Source organism: Chlorocebus sabaeus, chromosome 13, assembly GCF_047675955.1.
Source record: "Chlorocebus sabaeus isolate Y175 chromosome 13, mChlSab1.0.hap1, whole genome shotgun sequence".
NCBI lineage: Eukaryota > Metazoa > Chordata > Mammalia > Primates > Cercopithecidae > Chlorocebus > Chlorocebus sabaeus.
This window is the reverse complement of record NC_132916.1, coordinates 31,011,568-31,026,353: the sequence shown is the minus strand read 5'-3', so window position 1 is coordinate 31,026,353 and position 14,786 is coordinate 31,011,568. Positions and strand designations below refer to the sequence as shown.

The 14,786-nt window shown below is 42.9% G+C and overlaps 1 non-coding gene across 1 annotated transcript; it reads left to right on the top strand.

The window, feature by feature from the left end:
* The first annotated feature begins 9,689 nt into the window (after positions 1 to 9,689).
* Positions 9,690 to 9,796, top strand: LOC119625421 (U6 spliceosomal RNA). Its single transcript, XR_005241626.1, has one exon. It is a non-coding gene; the product is annotated as a U6 spliceosomal RNA (small nuclear RNA).
* The last annotated feature ends 4,990 nt before the right edge of the window (positions 9,797 to 14,786 follow it).

The window sequence follows — 14,786 nt, the reverse complement described above, 5'->3', positions numbered from 1 at the left end:
GGCAGTGAGAATGAAGAGAAGTGGATAAGTATGGGAGAAATGTAGGAAGCAGCAGTAACAGGACTTAGTAACTTACTGGATAGTGGAGAGGATGCGAGAGAAAGGCCTCACGGAGGATTCCTTGGTTTCCAGCTTGGACACCTGGGTGGGAGATGGTGGCATCAATGAGATAGCAACTTCAGTGGAGTAGGGTTGGAGGGGTGGGGAGAGGAGACAATAGGTTCTGTTTCAGACATGTTGAATTTGGGGGTGTCTAAGAAAATGATGTCCAGCAGACAATTGGGTGTTCAGGTCTCAGGAAAGAGCTCTTCACAGAGCTTATTCTTCTCTAGTCTCTGTAAACGAGCTTCCAGGTTCTTTCATAGAATTTCCTTGCAGAAAAAAAACAAAGGATTTGTCCTGTCAAGTGGAATGTTTATCATATGAAGGGGATTGGCTTCTTGTGTAGTTTGGTCTAGAGAGATTTGTTTCCATGTTACAAACCTTTGAAAATTTAGTGATGTCCAACTTTGATGACATCTCTTCTTCCCCAATACAATCAATCTATTGACATAATAATCTTGAATATCTTGCAGATGAGGAAGAAAAAATAAAGTCAAATGAGCACACCGAGGCGAACCAGATCTGAGCTTTCTAATCCTAAATTGCCTGGGGGTGTGGATGTTATGTGTCTGCTGACACGGGTAGATTGTATATGGTTGCCTTTATAAAATGAAGCCCATAGAAATGTTTCAGTAAACAGAGTCCTTCAAGTGAACTAAATGTCAAAGGAAAATCTTTTCCTTGCCATCCTCCTTTTCTGTTTTAAACAGAAAGATCCTAAAGAAGCTGTATTAGTGCCCTCAAGAGAAACAGAAGCAATAGGCTATATAGATCTATATGTTGGGTCCTATATATAGCTATAGGATATATAGATGTATATATCCTGTATATAGATATCAGATGTATAGCTCTTTCCTATTGATCTATAGATCGACATATAGGATATATATATAGAGAGATGCATAGGCCTGATATATACACATAGGTCTGATGTCTGAAGCCAGAAGATAGATGCCTCAGCTCAAGGAGAGAGCACATTCACCCTTCCTCTGCCTTTTGACGCTACTTGGGTTCTCCACGGGTTGGATGGTGCTCACCCACATTGGTGAGGGCAAATGTTCTTTATGTAGCTACCAATTCAACATCCTCATGACACACCCAAAAATAATATTTTACCAGCTGTCTGGAAAAACCCTTGGCCCAGTCAAAATGACATGTAAAAGTAGCCATCATAGAAACTCATTTCAATGTTGTTTTGTTTTATTACGGGAAGACTGGAGAAATCTAATCCTAGGTGCTGCCATTGGGACAAAGAATAGGAACCAGACATAGTACTGTTTTAGGGTGGGGCAGAATTATGCTGAGGGAAAAGTTATTATCACTCTTTAAGACCAAGGAAGCCACAATTTTTAAAGAAGCTTCTAGAAATGCTACCTAATAGAAAATAAAGATAAACTTCTGTAAGGAATTTCGTTCTTTTCAGAATTCACAATCTGAAATGTAGAAGCTCGTTCCTTCATGGTTCTCATAGATATTTAGTGTGTCTGAGGGGTCAGTGGATCCACAGCACTCAGGCCAGGCTTCTCCCGAGTCCCTTTCTTCGGCACAGAGGGAGTGACTCACAGATCCTCTACCCCCAAAGGCGTTGTTTTCTCATCTCAACAAGAATCCACCGGCTGTCATTTTATCAGCACGTGTCACTAGCTTCTCAAGTGAGACTACTCTTAAGTGATCTGTTTGAAGAGTGCCTTTCCCTTTCTCTTCCATAACTAAGAGGATGAAAAAGTACACTCACTCCCTATATAAAAGCTGTGTGTTGTGAGCAGTCATCTTGCCTGGCTGAGAACTCTAGGATCTTTTTCTCTGCTCTCCGTTAGGCTGACACTCATAGCCAGTCCTTCTGTTTATTAGCCCTCTGAATCTATTTGAAAATACTTTTGCTTTCATTATAACATAAGTCACGTTCTTCTTGCATCTGCCACTGCATTTTCCAAAAGGGTTATGTCAAGGGAAATTCAACACTCACCTTTCTCATTATTTGCCCACCAGCTTGCTCACTCATCAAAAGACCAGAGTTATTTGATACTTCAGAAGAGTATTTTCCCCCTTAGATGATGTGTCAAGGGAAGGGGAGCTGGCCCCAGTGTCAGGTGACGGAATTTTCTTCACATTTCTGCTGTTGACTCAATAAATGTCCTTGGGCAAGTCACGGAGTCTCTTCATGCTTTGGTCTCTGGGGACAAAATCTGCCAACCGCAGCGTGTGTATTTGAACCTCAGTGCCCTCTGGAATAAAATAGGAGGGGACCAGGTGTCCACGTGACCCCAAGCTGATGGGAAGAGGATGACCATAGGATTTCAAAATGTCTTTGAGCTGTAAATTCTATAATAGGGTCAGGCCCACCAGTGGCCTTCAAGCATTGGTACAGTGGTGTGTGGATAAGTTCTAGCACTTGAATTTTTTCAGTAGATAGGAGGCACTGTGTCAACCTCCCACCCATGGATATTCTATTTGCTCTGTGTCCCCGCGTCTCTGCATTTCCCTGCCATATTACTTACCACTGGTCGTTATTACTTGCTTGATCACTTGTCTCCTGATCTGTAAGCTGTTTGAGGGAGGGGGAGCACGCCTGCCCTTTGTAACACTGTACCCTCAGTGTGGTACACAGGAGCACATGCCTGGCACATAGAAGTTATGTAAGAAACATTTGCCAAGTGGACAAACGAATCGTGGTGCCTGGCCTCTATAGAAATCCCTTTTCTGCATCATTAAGGTTCCCAAGCCTGGCCAAGAAGTAGTGGGATCTGATTAGCCTCATCTCCTCATAACCCTACTTCCTATCATGTTATAATGAAAGCAGATCTCAGCCCAAATGCTGGCACACATACATATTTATTAGTAAGAAGATTCGAAATCATTCACGCAGCTGGTTCTGTAAGCTTGGCAAATTTCCAGCCCTCTGACCTTTTCAGTATTTTGTCCACACTCTACATGAAAGGGCCTCTTAAGAGTGACAGGGCAGTATTCTAAAGACCAGATTTTAATTGCACCAGGTAACCGAATTGTCTGAATTCATAGCTGAACACAGGACAAGGTCAGAATCACATTTCTTATGCCATTTAGAAAGGTGACAAGTGAAGGGCTGGCCAAAATCTTACACCTAGCTTATGTAAGAGTAGAGACTGTCCCTAATGCTTTCTCCAGTCCACTTGTCTTGAACACCATTAGGTTCAACAGTAAAAGCCCATTTCTCACTTCCTTCATGCTAATTAACTGATTACTAATTTTACCAATGAGAAGCCATTTTTATTATTTATCGTTATGATTTTTATCATTTTGTTAATTAGCCAAGCTTCTGCTGTTGACTCCAGATAAAGACAGTTAAAGCACTTGGGGTGACCACCTAAGTAAATTTTTTCATGGTGAGCCAATGGAAACAACAGAAGCAGCTCAGACTTTTGAAGAGTGATGAAAAAGACCCATGATACCCTGTTCCTTGAAAATGAAGAAAAGGGTGACAGCCCTACAGAGTTTTTTTTCTTTGCATGTTCTTACCAACCCTCAGGAGATATTCAGTCTACTAGCTGGCTTCCCCATGTGGACCTCAGTCTATGGGATGTAACTGGGAGTAATTTACCTTCTGGGTTCTCTTACAACCTCCTTAGCTATGTAGGTGATTTCAGGCCCAAGGGGGAAGATATCAGATAAGCCCAGAACATTTTGATTCTACTGACCGAGGTTCCTCACCTCCCTCCCTTTGTTTCTGATAAATGTACATATTAAGGTCAGCTGAAGAGTCGTCTGTGATGACTGCCCTGAATCCTTAGTCCTCTGCGTTTCTGTCTTCTGTAGCCTCTTAGCCATGTTGCAGGTGAAGGTCTCAAGTTATCTGCACCACTAGGAATCTTTTGTATTATTGTGACGGATATGTATCCTCAGAGTTGTATCAGTGTTTTCCCCTACACACACGTGCACATATACGCACCACACACTATGCACATTCTATAAGATGGAGCCTCTATTTTTGGTGTCTGCTTAGCCCTCCAGTTTCCCACTGGAATTAGTGGTTTTCTTCAAACTTCAGACAACTTGGAGATCCTGTCTAACTTTGGTTGCTCTTCCTTGTGAGACTGGAACTTACTCTTAGTACGGTACAGCCAATCACTGGCTCTCAGGGAACTCATCACCCTGAACTATGCCTGACAGGACCAGAACACCATCATCTCGGGCAAACACTGCCACTTTAAGTTCCAGCTCCCTTTCTATCCTCATTCATTTCAAGGAAATCACTTGTCTTCTCATTACAAGCAGCCAGAAAAAGCAGACAGTAAAATACAGATAAGATGGGCACAGAGGGAGATGGGAGGAAAGTCTCTTGGATAACTGCCAAACTTCACCCTCATACAATGGGCTCCAGTAAAACAGTGGGCCTTAATAAGTGCATTCCTTTCCTTTCAGGTGCACTAAGATAGGGAAGCTAAAGGTAGACTGGGGGGATATGCCTGCAGCTGCAGAAAGATGTATGGGAACAGACACACAATTCTCCCTCCCAGATAAGCACAACAAAGAGACACAGAAGCAGTTCAAGCCTGATATAAACTCTCCCACCCTGAATCTTTAAAAACTCTTACTCTGCAAGAGAGTGTGGCTTCTGACTAACTCGATCAGAAGTCCCTCCAAGGTTTAAAATAAACCTGTTAACTGTTAAGCCACCCTTCGTGTTTCTCCCCTCTTTAATTCCTACAATGCCTTCCTGATGGCTGACTGCCAGGAAACCCCTTGGATACAATACTCAGCCTGAAGCTGCTGACTCCCCTGGGTGTTGCCCTCCTGACTACCCATGGAAGAGCTAACCCTGTTGACAAGAGCTTCCCCCAGCTCTAATCCTACCTGGTTTTGGTTTTGTTTCTTTCCCTACCATCTGGGCAGCTATGTTGGCCCAATGAATTTGACTTATAGTATTATCATAGTATAGAGCTAATTTTATATGTATTTATTTCCATGGTAAACAAGTTACTCACATTTTCTGTCATTCCCACTAACCTTGCTAGGGACAGTCCAAAGGAGCAGCTCTAAATGAGGATACTTTGCCGTGTATGACCCTGTCCCTAGAGCAGATTGATTCAGGGTTGACACCTAGCAAAAAGGCAATCAATAGGTTGGTCAGCAACTTTTCTCATAACCTGATGCACATATAAAAGCTGGGTTAAACGCCATTTCTTCCTTGGAAACTTAACCAAAGAAAGGTCAAGAAAAAAAAAAAAGACTTGGTAGGATGCTTTGAAATGAAAAGATAAGAATTGAAGCTACAACAGGTTGTAAGAAGCCCTGGTTGCAAAATATTGAAACCATGAGTAAGCTGTAGTGATGGTGGAGAGAAGAGTTTCAGGCCAAGGGAAAGAAGCAGCTCAGGGGAGACTGAGCTAGGCCAGTGGACATGGCCCCCTAACTCCTGCCACAGAGTCCTGGAGTCTCCTGGAGCCAGAGCGGCTCCTCAGTACCAGGGCAGTGAGGCTTTTCCCTTCCAATGCCTCTTCCTGCCTTCTGTGGAAGACCAACACCATTAATGTTCCACATTTGCTCTTACAAAACATCCCCCTCTTAAGCTAACCTAGATGAGTCTGCTCCTTACAACCAAGAAAACCCGCCTACTTTATTGGATTTTCTCTGTGTGCAGAGATGGTGGCATATATCTTTGTAGCTTTTTGCTCCTAATATAATGCATCGTAAGGGTAAGTGATGAGTTCTCAGTAAATGAAAGTTGAATAAACAAATTTTTGAAAGCACAAAGGAACAGACAAGTTCATACACTTACTGTTATGTTGTCAAGTCTTCAGTCTGGCTTTCTGGAAGTTGAACAAAAGATGGCTACATTCCTAGCACCCCCGCCAAGCCTTTTCCTAGTCCATGACTTTACAGATGGACTGCAAATTTTAAACAATACAAATCTATAATCAGATTCAAAATCTCCCTCAAGAGGATAAATTCTCTACTCCTATTCTCAATCCAGTTTGTTGAACTGATCAACACACACACACGCACTCAAAATTATTTTAATATATGGATAGTCCTCAGTGTTGTTGTTTTGTTTTGTTTTGTTTTTTCGAGATGGAGTCTTGCTCTGTCGCCCAGGCTGGAGTGCAATGGCGCGATCTCGGCTCACTGTAAGCTCTGCCTCCTGGGTTCATGCCATTCTCCTGCCTCAGCTTCCTGAGTAGCTGGGACTACAGGCACCCACCACTACGCCTGGCTAATTTTTTTCTATTTTTAGTAGAGATGGAGTTTTACTGTGTTAGCTGGGATGGTCTCGATCTCCTGACCTTGGGATCTGCCCACCTTGGCCTCCCAGAGTGCTGGGATTATAGCCGAGAGTCATCGCACCAGGCCAGTCCTTAGTGTTTTTAATACCTGAGTTTGTGGTTCTAATTGTCTAATTGAGCTAAAAATTAACCAGAACTGGTTTGAGATCATCTTCCTGCTTGGAAGTTATTTCATCAATTCATTCTTTTATAACATTGTAGAAAAGTAACTTATGACAAGGAAGTAGTAACCTTTTCTTCCAAAGATATATAAAAATAAATTTGGTTATGAAGATAACTTTTGAACTTGGAGTTACTGAAAATTATTTACCATCAGATAAATATGTACTGGTCCTAAGAATAACGATAAAAGCCACGGCCTCTACTCTGACAGCTGCTGGGCTGGTGGTAGAAGTTGTCTCATCTGCTCTTCCCCACCTTTCTGGGAGCACTAGTAGCTTTGACTATACACAGCTATCAGGAGAGGGAGAGTTCAGCCTAGACCAGGGGTTGGTCTCAAACCTTTACTGCAAAGGGCTGGACAGTAAATATTTCAGGTTTTGTGGGCCTCATAGTCTCCACTGCAAGTACTCCACCGTGCTATGGTTGCACAAAAGCAGTCATAGACAATATGTGAAGGAATGAGTATGACTGTGTTCCACTAAAAGTTTATGGATGCAGAAATTTCAATTTTATATAATTTTCATGTGTCCCAAACTATTATTCTTCTTTTCAGCCATTTAAAAACGTAAAAACCATCCTTGCCTTGTGAGCTGTATCAAATCAGAGGATGAGAACATGGACGCAGGTTGGGGTCCCTGCTTCCTACCCTAGCTGAGCGCTGGGGGAACAGGCTGTAGAATAGATGCCTCAGGTCAACATGCGGGGCTCCCAGGGTGGAAAGACTAGGGTCTCCCTGCCCAAGGTGAGTTCTGGAGTGACTGTGAGCCCCAGTGAAGCTTCAGGTCTCTCATGGTACCACAGCAGCAGAGCAACGGTGGCCAAGGGGCCTGGACAGAACGCCATGCAGCCAGCTCTGTGACAGGCCCCTACAAATGATAAGGACAAAGAGTCAAAGTTCCTGAGCCTCCATTTCAAAGTAGAGAAGAAGATGATGATGGCTGCCCAGCAAATTCAGAGAAGGCTAGGTTGGAAGGTGAGATCTGCCTGGACTCTACAACCAGAGGCCATTACAAGACGGGGTCCCCTTGGCCAATACAGCAGGGGCAGCAGCTGAAGCCCAAAGATTGCATGGGATGGAGGAGGCTCTCCTCAGAGGAGAAGTGGCCTGCGTCCATGCCTCTGGATTCCTTAGAGCTGGGGAGGGGTAGGAGAGAGGGTGCTCACTGTCTGTGCTAGAGGTACAGGGAGAGTTGTACACAGAAAACACTCCAAACTCCTCCAATGCCAGAACTAAAATAGAGTGCATGTTAGAAGCAGTATCTACCTTTCTTTAGAGAGCATTTTGGTCCATAAACAAGGGATATTTAAAAGCCACACGAGGCTAGGTGCTGTGGCTCACGCCTGTAATCCCAATGCTTTGGGAGGTACTGGAGTTTAAGACCAGCCTGGGCAACATAGTAAGACCCCATCTCTTAAAATAAAAGCCACACCCATCTCTTCCCACTGGACCAGGGGTCTTCCCAGACCAGCTGCAGGATGGCTGACCTCCCGAGGGGCTGCACATCCTGTTTGAGGCAGGGCGTCACCAGGCAACAGCAGGGAAGCCAGCCAGCCTCCATGCTCTGGACACTTCTTGTGTGGCGATGACTTTACTCTGCAGAGAGGTGGCCACACTGAAGTGCTCCCTCTTCTGCAGGTCAACTTCCATGACCTAGAAGAGCTCTGTGAGTAAGGCTGTGGTCTCAGGAGGATTATTCCAGAATCCCCTCAAAGTATTTGTTTAAGTCTAGAAACAGTGAGGCCTGGAAATGATAAAAATCGTCCACATTTGACTGCCATTAATTCACTTTTATGAGAAGCAAAGCCTTTGGTTTCTTTAAGCCTCAATTTCTTTCCTCCTTTTTTTTTTTGTTTTTTAATTTATTTTTTTGAGACAGAGTCTCGCTCTGTCACCCAGGCTGGAGTACAGTGGCGTGATCTTGGCTCACTGCAATCTCCGCCTCCTGGGTTCAAGCCATTTTCTTGCCTCCGCCTCCCAAGTAGCTGGGATTATAGGTATGTGCCACCACGCCTGGCTAATTTTTGTATTTTTAGTACAGATGGGGTTTCACCATGTTGGCCAGGCTGGTTTTGAACTCCTGACCTCAAGTGATCTGCCCGCCTCAGCCTCCCAAATTTCTGGGATTACAGGTGTGAGTCACTGCACCCAGCCTGTGCCTCAATTTCTTCCTGCCTCACTATAGTTACGCCATATTTATTTCTCTAAGTCCCTCCTCAACAGATTATTTTCTACTACTGAAATCCAGTCTGCAGAAACTAAAAGTTGTATAGTGGATATGAAATTTATATAACCATCATAGTTCAATATCTCAGGGGTAAAAATAAAATGTGACTATTTATTTCCACAAAACTGAACCTATCAATTCAGGATAACTTTTGCTTTAAAACTCACGACTCCTTGAATCAATAGTCAATTTCTGGATCTTTCCCTTCCTCCTAGGTCATCTTCTCTCTGAAGGCTGTCGCAGTTCCTGTGCAGAGAGAGAGGGCACTGCAGCACCCAGGCGCTGGTGAGAGGGAGCTTCTGGCTCACACTATTCTCTGCCTTCCATTGGCATTGACTCAGCCGAAACTTGGCACATCTTGTCCTCTTAGTCATGCGCTGGCATCTACCACTTGTGCCCAAATCCACCATGGCCTCACGTCACCAGGCCCACATATTCCCAGGTTCCTTTGGCTCTGCAAGCCTGTGGTGCTTGGGCACGCTTGGGCATGCTTGGCTGCTTTTTCTTCCCCCTGCTGTATTGCGGGGGCTTCTGAGACACTGACTTCCTTGGCCTCTCACTCAATCCTTACCAGATGGGGGCTTCTCTTATTTGCTTGCAGAGCCTCTGGTTCACACCCAGGGAAGTGAAGCATAGTTCCCTCTGCACCCAGTTCTTCTTTGACCAAAATGGGTTTTTATTGCCCAGCCCCCAAACTCAAGCAAGGCCAATGGTAAGGACAGGATTTGGGACCGTCTCCAAGACATTCATTAATATCTATTTTAATCTCTTCTCACAATTCTCTCCCCTCAGACATGCCAGGTCTTAGATGACATGACTTAAATTAGAAAGATGTCAAATATCCCCAAATTAACTTATAAAACTAGTGCAATCCCAGTTAAAATCCTAGCTGTATTTTTTTTTATAGATACTTGATATACTTATTCTAAAATGTGTAGGGGTTCTCACTGTGGTAGCACCTATACTAAAATTGAAATGATATGGAGAAGATTAGCATGCCCTCTGTGCAAAAATGGCATGCAAATTTGTGAAGTATTTCATATTTTAAAAATAAATAAATAAAATGTATAGGAAAAAATAAGTTCCACAGGGAGTTAAATCAAATGGTACAATAAAGAGGGGAAATTGTCCACCAGATAGCAAGACACCCTGCAAAGTTGTTTTGAATGTGGCAGTTGAGTGGAATAGACGGTTCACAGGTAGCTCTGCCCTTGCCTGTGAATTTCGTACAATGTCGAGTTGGCTCCACAGTTTAATTAGGGGGTGGATGGATTGTTTAGTAGATGGTGATAGAAAAATAGGCAGAGAAAGAAAGGATAGAGAAAATTAAAGTAGGATCCATATCTAACCCCACATACAAAGGAGTTTCCAACATACAAGAGACCTAAATATGAAAGATAAGATCATAAAGTTAACAGGAGAAAAGCATTGCGACCTGGAAGGGGTAAAGATATCCTTAAACAAGACTTCGAAAGTACAAGCCACAAGGCAAATTGATAGATCGGATTACATCAAAATTAAGTATTTCTGTGAACAAGTGACATTGCAGTTGAACTGAAGAGATGATGACAGATTGGGAAGAGATTATGAGGTCTAAAAGTGACAAAGGGGATGAATATCTAGAATATACAAAGAACTCCTGATAGTATCCCAGAAGAAAAATGTGTGACATATTCAGGCAATTTACAATCACTCAAGGCTGTGTAAGGCTGTAAGGCTATTACACAGCTATTAGCATAGAGAATTTAGAGAGCTCGAGAATGCCAATGCTGGCAGAGGTGTGGGAAAAAGGTTTTCCTGCTGCTGGTGGGAGCACAGGTTGGAGAACGATCTGGCACTAGCTAATCAAATTAAGTGTCTACTCAGGGGCATAGTTCCCTTAGAAATTCTCACACAGGTCCATTGAAGTGGTATGTAGAAGCAGGGGTCAATCCAGAATTTGTGGGGCTTGAAGTTTATATAATTTGGGGAACCCTGTTATGATATTGTGATATAATAAATAAAACATATTTGGTCCCTGCCACTGGTTCCTGACACCTGGCTCCTAAAACCTTTGGAATCTCCAAAGAGATAAGTGTCTTTTTGTAAGCAAATGAGATGACTGGTGGCTGGGAGCTCCTAGATAGCTGTGGGATGGAAGCTGGTCACCAAAAGACCAAGGCATGATTAGGGAATTGGGACTTTCAGCTCCAGCCCCCAATATCCAGGTTGGGGAGAGGGACTGAAGGTTCAGGTGATCGCTGATGGTCAATGATTTAATCAGTTATGTCTATATAATGACTCCTCCATGAAATAAAAACAAAAGGACAGGGCTTGGATGAGCTTTTGGATAACAAAACATGTGGAGGTACCTGGAGGGCATGCTTGGAAAGGGCATGGGAACTTTGTGCCCCTTCCCACATACCTTGCCCTGTGTGTCTCCTCCATCTGGCTGTTCATCTGTATCCGTCATGATATCCTTTATAATAAACGGATAAACATAAGTAAAGTGTTTCCCTGAATTCTGTTCACCACTCTGGCAAATAAATCAAACCCAAGGAGGGGGTTGTGGGAATCCCAATTTATAGCTGGTGGTCAGAAGCACAGGTCACAACCTGGGGCTTTTGATGGGCATCTGAAGTTGGGGGTAGGAGCAAACTTGTGGGACCAAGCTCTTAACCAGTGGGATCTGATACTATCACCAGGTAGACAGTGTCAGAATTAAACTGAATTAGAGGACATCCAGCTGGTGTCTGCTGGAGAATTGCTTGGTACGTGGAGAAATAGCTCATCAAAGAAACGTTCTATGTTGTGTGAGTATAGGAGGAGAAAAATAGTTTGGCTCTTTTTCCCCTCAGACCTGTTTAAGAAAAAGAACACAAATGATGAATACACAATTAGGTATGGAGCTTTGGAAGAAACTTGTACAAGTGAGAAGCCCCAAAGCTGGAGCTTTATCAGCCTCTCTGTGGATTAGCCTCAATTTATGGGGAGGTTCTTGGCAATGTTGTGTGTAGAGTGAGGCGATGAAAGCTTTTAAGCCAATTTGGTTATCACACCTCTCGGGCTCATTGGGATAGATAATTGATGATACTATCTCAGCCTTCTTTTTAATACTAAAACATATACCTAAACCTAAAAAAATAGTCCTCAAGTAATGGGCACCCAGATCTCCAAACTGGCTCAAATAATCTCCTATCACTAAGGCTAAAGGCTGCTGGGTGTAAACATGTCAGACCCATAGAGATAGGGTTAGGAAGTCCTCACGCCTCTGGCGAGGCAAGATCATTCAGTTATACTTGTCAAGAGAAAATATTTTGCAATACTTCCAAGTTTGTTTATTTATTTTTAGACATGCCTGTCTACTAAGGAGAGTGTTTGAAAAAAGAAGCTCCATGAAATCTTCTGGATGTGCTGGGGCTTGCTCCACTCTGTGAACTGTGCCCCCAGGGTGTGTGCTGAGTTCACCTGCCCCAGCCAGTTTTCTGGGAGGGGATCTCCAACCTATTTCTAATGAGGGTCAGTGAAAGCTGGGAACACTGGAGTTCCCTATGATGTAAGGGACTCAGAGAAGAGGAAGAAGCTAAAGGAGCATCAGTCTCTCCTGAGTGGAGCTAGTTCTAGAGATGGCTACTGTAGGGGATCAGAATATGTCACCCTAAAATTTGTACTTTGGCGTAAGGATTATTTGAAGCTGAAGACAATTGAAAACAGCGGACACCATAAAAATACTCTCCTTCCCCCACCATTTGCCTAGAAGTAGGCTTAAATGCTTAATCACCAGACTTTTTTCTGTTTGTTTTGTTTGAGACGGAGTCTCGCTCTGTGGCCCAGGCTGGAGTGTGGTGGCGTGATCTCGGCTCACTGCAAGCTCCGCCTCCTGGGTTCACGTCATTCTCCTGCCTCAGCCTCCTGAGTAGCTGGGACTACAGGTGCCCGCCACCACGCCCAGCTAATTTTTTTGTATTTTCAGTAGAGACAGGGTTTCGCCGTGTTAGCCAGGATGGTCTCGATCTCCTGACCTCATGATCTGCCCACCTCAGCCTTCCAAAGTGCTGTGATTACAGGTGTGAGCCACGACACCTGGCTTTTTTTTTTTTTTTAATTAACCCAGTGACAGCATGAGGGGAATCTATACCACAAACCTTACTAAGACAATCCTGACTTTCTATTAGTTTCCCTCATATATTTATCTTCCCACAGTTTTCTGCCCTTGTGTCTTAGTCTGTTTCCTGCTGCTATAACAGAAGCTGCAGATTGCATAATTTATAAAGAAAAGAGATTTATTTGGCTCATAGTTCTGGAGGCTGGGAAGTCCAAGGGAATGGCACCTGCATCTGTCAATACTCATTCCATGGTTAAAGAGAGGAAGGTGGAAGTGAGTCCGTGAAACAGAGAGAGAGGAAATCTGGCCAAACTCATCCTTTTTATCAGGAACCCACTCTCAATAACTAACCTACTCTTGTGATAACAGCATTAATCCATTCATGAGGGTCGAACTTTCATGACTTAATCACTTCTTAAAAGTTCCACATCCTGCAATAAATTATTTTTAGAGATGGGGTCTTATTATGCTGCCTAGGCTGCTCTTGAACTCCTGGGCTCAAGTGATCCTCCCACCTCAGCCTCTCAAAATGCTGGGATTATAGGCATGAGCCACCATGCCTGGCCCTGCAATAAATTTCAACATGAATCTTGGAAAGGACATTGAAACCACAGCACGTTGGAATCCTAAAATCCTTTCCTTTGTCTCATCACTTCTCTACAAATTTATTGTTCTTTGTTAAGATGTTATATAAGCCCCAGCCTCTAACCATCCCTTTGACTTGCTCATCACTGAGTTCCTTCTGTGAGGATGTGCATTGCACATGTTAATAAACTCTGTTTTTCTCCTGTTTTTTAGACTGTCTTTTGTCAGTCTCATTTGCAGGCCCCCAGCTGGAGAACCCAGGAGGAAGAGGAAAAAAGTTTTTTCCTCCTCTACACTCCCCATGCATGACTATAGAGTGAGGAGAGGGCAGCAAGCTCTGTGACCCCAACTGCAGAGCAGAAACAGCAATGAAAGGACTGATGATCCAACAAGGACCAAGCAACATTTCTGCAGCTATGGTCAGTGTGAATCTGGCTTGTTTGATGGCCAGAGTGAATTCATTTTTATCAATCTTCATCTATACAACAAAATTATCTTCAGTAATAATCATAAAAATGGAATAGATAATAACAATGTCCAGGAAAAAAACAGTCAGTAAATGTTAAAAATTGAACTTCATATATACTGTTATGCCAGAAAAAAAGAAAAAAGAAGTGAAATAAATATTATAGTAAAATAAAAAGAAATAGATTAAATATTTTATAACATTAATACGATTTTTGAAAACAGGGAAGACATACCTACATGTTTGTTGTAGTCTGAGATAACATTACAGTTTATAACAAATAATAATAAAGAAAATTTCAATCTAAAAATATATTATGTCCAGGCATGGTGGCTCACACCTGTAATCCCAGCACTTTGGGAGTCTGAGGTGGGCAGATCACCTGAGGTCAGGAGTTTGAGACCAGCCTGGCCAATGTGGTGAAACCCCGTCTCTACTAAAAATACAAAAAAATTTAGCCAGGCGTGGTAGTGGGCGCCTGTAATCCCAGTTACTCAGGAGGCTGAGGCATGAGAATCTCTTGAACCTGGGAGGTGGAGGTTGCAGTGAGCTGAGATTGCACCATTGCACTCCAGCCTGGGCAACAAGAAAGAAACACCATCTCAAAAAAAAAAAAAAATATATATATATATATAAAATTTATATAATATATATATAAATATAAATATATATATATGCATTTAAAAATTAGTAAAAAATGTCATGTGTGAACTAAAATTTGTACTTGCAACCAAAAATGGAGGGGAACAGGGAGTGACTCTGCATAATGGGTATGGAGTCTCCTTTGGGAATGATGAAAAGTTTTGGAACTAGACAGAGGTGATGGTTGTACAACATTGTTAATTTACTAAATGCCACGGAATGTACACTTTAAAATTGTTATTTTTATGTTCTATAAATTT